Raw genomic sequence first — 6,970 nt, 5'->3', positions numbered from 1 at the left:
CTTCTATGAAAGCCACGGACTCGATTTTCAAAAACATCTGATAACTTAACAAGTACTAGTCTCAGTGAAAGGCAATGTACACCACCACTTAAAAAAATCTCAGGAAATGGCTAATCCTACCCTTTGTGATCTGGCTGTTAGCTACTTTGCCATGATTTGAATAGCAGCTGGATTGGTCCCTCTAAACTCCAGTGTTTATTACATCAAAACACATTCTATCCCCTAGATGTTTGGTATGACTGGCAGCAGTTTTCTAATTTAAAGATGATCATAATATTTCAGAAAGGAGAAAAAAAAACAGTTTATGAAACCCTCTGTACACCACTCTACTTTGAACAATCCACACAGTATTCAAGTAGGGATAAATGACGGGCGCCTTAATACAGTCAGGCACAGGCAACATGTGGCTCATGTGAATGATAATCAGACTCTTTGGCTATAACCTGTGTATCTTTTAAGCGTTCTTTAATACTGCTGTGACTGGTGACCCTGCTGCGATGCTATTGCACCATGATTTAGTTAGGTGTGATTAATTTCACATAACCCATATTATTCTAAATTAGATCAGCTTGCTCTGAATGAGTCATTTCTTTCAATTAGAATATTAAATCATTATTCTTCCTTTTTAATGTTTTGCATAACTCCAGCTAGAAAGGGTAGCACAATGTGCTAAGCAGCAAGAGGCTCATGCTAGCACACTTCTGCTGCTTTTATTCATGTTACCACCTGCTATCCCCAAAAATAAATTTTACAGAAGATATATCTGCAAAAACACAGATTTCAAGGTACAGACAGATTCCAGGGTATAAACCTTATGAATACTTGTTTTAGGGCATTTAATTGAATGCATCTTGAAAATGCCAGGGTCAATCGTATACAGAAGCAATTGAAATTTGTGCTTTTAAGGGTTTGGGAGTTTTTTCAGCCTGGCTAAAGATGATGATTATCACTTCTGTGACAGGTTGGCTAATTTACTTTCAGTTAATGTGTCTCCATGAATCAAGTGTCACAGCACATAATGTCAGCACATACATGTCATTGCTAGACAATGAAGTAGGAACCAAAATTTCAACGTGTTCTGCCAGCCTACACATGAATCTGTAGAAAATGGCTTTATCTCCAAACAAAGATGGTTTGTTAACATCCTGAGGGTTATGAATCAGGGGTGTGGAAAAAGAAAGGCTGTCCAGACATGAAAAAGAGAGGGCTACCAGTTACTGCCTCCTTTAGGCAGCAGGGATGTAAGAGGAATAGGTACAATTTGGCACACAGAGTCACATCAGACTAACGAGGTGGTCAGTGGGCTGGTAAAAGCAGTGGCAAGACCGAGACTGAGGCGAAAGAACAGGAGTGGGACGAGATGGAGTCTCACTCTCATGTTCCATCTGGGCAAAAAATGAGTTTATTTCCCCTTTCAAGCACCACCTCAGCACTAGATTATACCTTGCTTTTGAATAATAAGTTGAAAATGGATCCAGCTCTAAAAGAATTTTAAAATATGATTAAATTATTAAATAACCAAATGCCATAGCCAACTAGAAAAAGATATGTAGGATTTTCACTCTCAGTTACAGAATTTCAGCCTAAGGCTGAAACAACAAAAAGCTATCATAGGTAGATGCAATATTTGCAGAAGCAGCTAGGTGTTCAGCTGTCACCACTTTCAAGTCTTTTGAGAGCATGAAGAGATTTCAGTCTTTATATGCTGGTACGACATACACTTTTACAACACTTGAGAAACCCGGCCTCAAAAGCAACTTCCTCAGTGTAATCCAAGGATAAAAAAGGCCAAGAAAGTGGGAAAAAGCAAGTTCATTTAAAAAAAAAAAAAGAAGGAGTTTTCTGGAACAAATCTGGGTATTAAGGATTGAATTGTTTAAGAAATCCTGGGAATCTTAAGTTAACTAAGGTGCAATGGCACAATCTTTTAAACAGCATCAGTATCAATAAGCATTTTGGGCACAATTCATTTTTGACATTACAGAGATGTATTCAAGGCCGCTGTGGTCTTTGTTTTGTACAAGGATGAGTGGCTTACAAGCTAAATACTGTGAAATGAATCGAAACAGTTTCTCCTGAATGCAACAGAGATATGAAAAATAGAGCTATGCAGCAAATCTCTGCCATTTAATATTTCACAGCTGTCATTACATTGCACACTGCTCACCATAAACTTTTTATATTATTTGGATGATTTTATATGAAAAAAAAGTTCAGAAAATATTCAGCCTATTATGGAATCAATAACAGAGCACTTTGCATTTTCTCAAGGAGTGTTTTGACTGTTGCTTCATGCATGTTTCAAGTCCTTTATTTGGTAAATGAAATATGTACTTGAAATAGGCAAAGACATTTTGCCAAAAAATCCAGTAAATCAGAACATCTCATGCCTGAACACAAGTTAGAGGTTTCTCAAATCCTAAAAAGTTAAATTGCTTGTATATTAAGCAGCTCATCCATCTCTCCCTGGTAGTGCAAAGAGTTTTCTGGAAAAGCTGTATATTTCTTTAACAGCCTTGGACAACCTTGTGTTTGATCCTGCATATTCCCCAGGACGGAGAGGAGAAGGAAGATAAACAGAAAGATAGTTCTGCGTGCACATGAACTGGACCCCAGGAAAACACATTACATTGATTATTCTCTCTAAATGTTTCTGCGTTTTCATACACACAGTCAAGCAATTTAAATCTCTAATCAGTATTTATAAGCATGCAATAAAAATGAGAGCCTGTTTGACCACTCATCAATCCATTTTAATCAAGATAAATACACTGGACCATAGGTGGGGAACCCCATCTTTTCTTGTGGCTGAAAAGAAATTCTAATTATCTTTTGGGGGCTTCTTAAAGTCCATGTACACAAATACAGCTTTATGGCTTTCAGATCAGACCAATTTACCCAGCAATGGCTTGGAGCATGGGTGGAAGGTACCTGGAGCACTCTGACTTGGATTACCCCAACATATATCTTAGTGCCACTGAGGAATTTCAGACACTGTCCTGGATTTCAGAAGAGGGTGGAGGGGAAAAAAGAGACAGAACGCTGGCAACACTGTTTCAATGGTGAACACACCATGTCCGCATAGGGATGAGAGCCCAGCCACCCCATATTTCACAGTACCGGTACCAATCCCATCCATCACCACCAGCTAGAGGTCAGCAAGCCCCTAGGAGCATGGTGGTGCCTCAAGCTCAAGGCACCAAAGAAGCTGTGGCCACAAGGATGCAGCCAAGTGTGCCACAGAGCAGAGATGCTGTCAGGCACCACGGGCAAGGCAGGGGGAGAGCAGCACAGGGGTTTGGGGATACCACTCATAGGGTCTCCAGCTAAGGGGTGGCAAGTTCAGATTCCAAGTCACATCCAGCCCAGAGGAAGCCTAACATTTTGGTATCAAGCCTGAAGATCATCATCCTTCTAAAACTGAATTTGAACAGTTTGGTGAAACTGTCTGCCCATTATAGGGAGACAGAAGGAAGCTCTGTGCATCCTGAGAGCCAGCTGCAAGCAAGCCAGCTACTACTTCAAAAGACACATAAGTCATGTTAATATAGCAACAAGCCTAAGCTAGCATGACCTCTTGCTATTTAGCTGGAGCACAGCTCCACCACTTCCCCGGCAGAGCTGGTTTTCAGCCTGAGTTTGCTCAAAGCTGCCTAAGAGGAACGTATAGGATGATGCTGGGAGATGAGTGTTGCAGAGCTCCCTTGAAATCTTTGCCACCTCCCCCCCCCGGCCCGGTTCTGAAGGTATTGGGGCCACAAATGAGGCAAGCGTATAACTTCTCAGTAAATCCCTAGAAAATTTTTCCTAAGGTTTGAGGTTTCCCATTTCTCCCATATCCAGAACAAACTACTGGCTGCAGTCCCAGATGTAACATTGATGAACAAAGATTTGGTTTAATAAGGAAATCTTCTTTATGTTAGAAAGGACAGAATAACAACACAACAGCAGCTAATAGCAGGCACATCCCCGTGCAAGTGCTTCTGGAATGCAATATGCCACGGCCCACAGACTCTGTCATCAATTGACATTCAAATGCTTGACAATGGAGATCAGTAAAATGTTATTGAGGGGGAAGCTGTGGTACAAAGAGATATGATTTGCTAAAGGTTATTCCGTAAACAAAACCAGGCAAAGGACTCGGGCATTAGGCCTGTGTTTTTTCTGCTAGCCTACAATTCCCCTCTGCCATGGGAAATCCACTGCATAGGCTTTCTTTCCTTCCCGTCAGCTCTTGCCTAAGATAAAGTGTGTGCCACTAGATGACACGTGCACCCTGACATGGGGCCATGGGGGAAGAGAGTTCGCAACTAAACAGCTCCTCATTCTCCCAGCACCATGCAGTGAAGTGTCTTGCCCCGTACAGCTGTGCTCAGAATACCAAGCCAGGCTGGATCACGCCAGGAAGAGGGTCTGGACAAGATGGAGAACAGGGGAGGAAAAAGCCAGGGAAAGAGGGCTGTGTGCTACCTCCTGGGCCGGGAGGAGTGCTGCTCTGCCTTTTGTAAACTGCTAGGTCATAGCAGATGAGCCTTGGGGAAAACTGCTAGTCCCACACCAGAATACTTCATCCCTTGGATACGAGGGTTTGGCAGAGGACAGGCAAGCCCACACATTCCTTATATCAGCCTGTGCAGTGCAGTGAGAGGTCTGTGTGTCTCTAACGACCTGACAGAGCTCTAGAAGAGCCTTTCCAAAGGAGCCTTGTGCAGGCGACTTTGGTGTCTCCAAGCAACCACGCTATGCAGATGCACTGGGCAGCCCTCCTGCCCCACTGTTTAGAAACAAGTGGATGTTTTGCATAGGACAACTCATGGGAACAGTCTTCTGTAGCCCAGCAGCAACTAAGTGTAACCTTATCCCAGAAAGGGCTTGAAATAACTGCAGAGAGAGAAAATGATTGCTGTTTTCAAATATCTAAAGAACATAAACAGTGGAGAACAAGATAAGCTATTTAAGCTTATGAGCTTAAATAACTCAGGTGGGCCAAAAACAGATGTCAGGAATAATTTTACCTTAATTCCTTTACAGGAAAATTCAACATTTTTACAAAATCTTGTCACTGCATCAGCCTACACTATGCCAATATGTTGAACACAGGATGCAGTTCTGATTCTTCTCAGTTTAAAAACAGTCAAATCAAACTGGAAAAGGCACAGAGAAGGATGACTAACAGTGTCAGGTCTTCTCATGTCCAAAAGTCTTCACCTTGGAAAGGCATGATTAAAGGGGAGAGAGAATAGAAGTCTAAGAGAGGAATGCTGAGTGACAGAAGCTGGTGAAGTGAGCATGGTTGTTTCTTAAAAAAACAAATGAAGCAAACACTAACAAAACCACGAAAATCAGGGCACAAAATTAAACTAGCAGTTATCAGGTTCAAAAAAGTAGAAATCTTCTTCCACGTAACAGTTATGTGGGTTCCAAAAGTGACCAGAGTAATAATGAAAGAAAAATCTGACAATGCATAAATTTACTACCTAATGTGTTTATCGATGCAGTAGAAAACTCAGTTGAGGAAGTACCAGTGTATACTTGCCCCACATTAACGTGCTTGCCTAAACCACCCTCAGATACACCTAATAAACTGGACGGATTTTCAATCTCATGCGCTACGGCCATCCTCTACTTCTTATCAAACTTCTCAGAGTGAGGTTCCCAAACAACGTCCCAACAAGAGCAGTGGATGCAAAGCCTTCAAAAGTAGATACAGGTTAGTTTCTGTAAGGGATTGCATAAAGTAGCAGATACAATATCCCAGACACACTGCAACATCGAGATTATTAATCCTATTTGCTTCCAGTCCTGTGCTCCTGTATCTTTAGATTTACTCTATCATCTGAATCAACAGGTATGTTGCTTATTTGCCTGTATTTGTTAGTACTGCAACACCTGACTGCAGTTACATTATTTATATAGCTTGTCCTTTTGCTGAAGAATTTGCCTGGTTATATTTTCTATTTTCAAGCTGACATAGCATAAAATATTAAACCCACAATTCTGAGATGACAAACAGTGTTTAGTTTTCTAGGTTATCGTTAAGTCCATGGTGTTGAAATATTAAATGCCTTAACAAAAAAAATTCATAACTTGACCCACATTCAGAAAATAGAGATGGTCGTTAGTAAACATCATATCTTGTCATTCATAACTCCGTCAAGCTGCCAAATCCTGCTTGTTCAGGTTTTTATTCATTCCTAACTGCAGGCTGACAAGACTTGACAAGCTTTGGAAATTGCTCTCCCATGACTTTTATCCCCAGAAAAACAAAAATCAATCCAAATCAGGAATTAAAAAGTTTCCCACTTCTATGAGAGTCACTAAATGCAAAAAGAAGCATTAAGTTGCAACTACATTCACAGGGAGGTGACCCTTCTGTGTTGCTGCCCGGCCTACCTGACATCAGCTGCCACTTCAGTCTGAGACCCTGGCACGCTGAACGGGGAAACAGCTCTGTGATGGACGACATCTGCGGTGATGCCATTGCTCTGAAAATGGCTTCTGATCTGCTAGTGAAAAACGGACCAGTTAGATATCTTAACCGGACAAACTGAGGCCTGAGGAAGATTGATGGAAAAGCACGGTGCCTGCAGTAATCTTTTCTCCAGTGCAGGCTCCAGCTGAGTTGCTGTCTGGTGCACAGTCCAAGGCCTGGGCAGAGTGGAAGTCCTCTGCTGGAGCACCCATTTTTGAGTTATGTTCACAGATGGCAGAAACCTTCCTCACCTTCTGCTGGTGGGACGGGGAGGGATGGAGGAACATGGGATAGAGGAGAGGGAGCAGGAAGTAGACAGGGAAGTACCATTTTCAGTTATCACTGATTTTATATGATAAGGCTGAACTTTGCCTGCATTCAGGATGAAAATATCATTTTGTAATTACTCTGTCTTCAAGATCCTCGAGTGAATAATAGCCAAGCTATTTCGGTGCACAACTGAAAAAGAAAACTATTTTTTTAACCTGCATTGCTTTT

This window comes from Larus michahellis, chromosome 5 (genome assembly GCF_964199755.1).
Source record: "Larus michahellis chromosome 5, bLarMic1.1, whole genome shotgun sequence".
Lineage (NCBI taxonomy): Eukaryota > Metazoa > Chordata > Aves > Charadriiformes > Laridae > Larus > Larus michahellis.
This window is presented reverse-complemented; position numbering follows the sequence as displayed.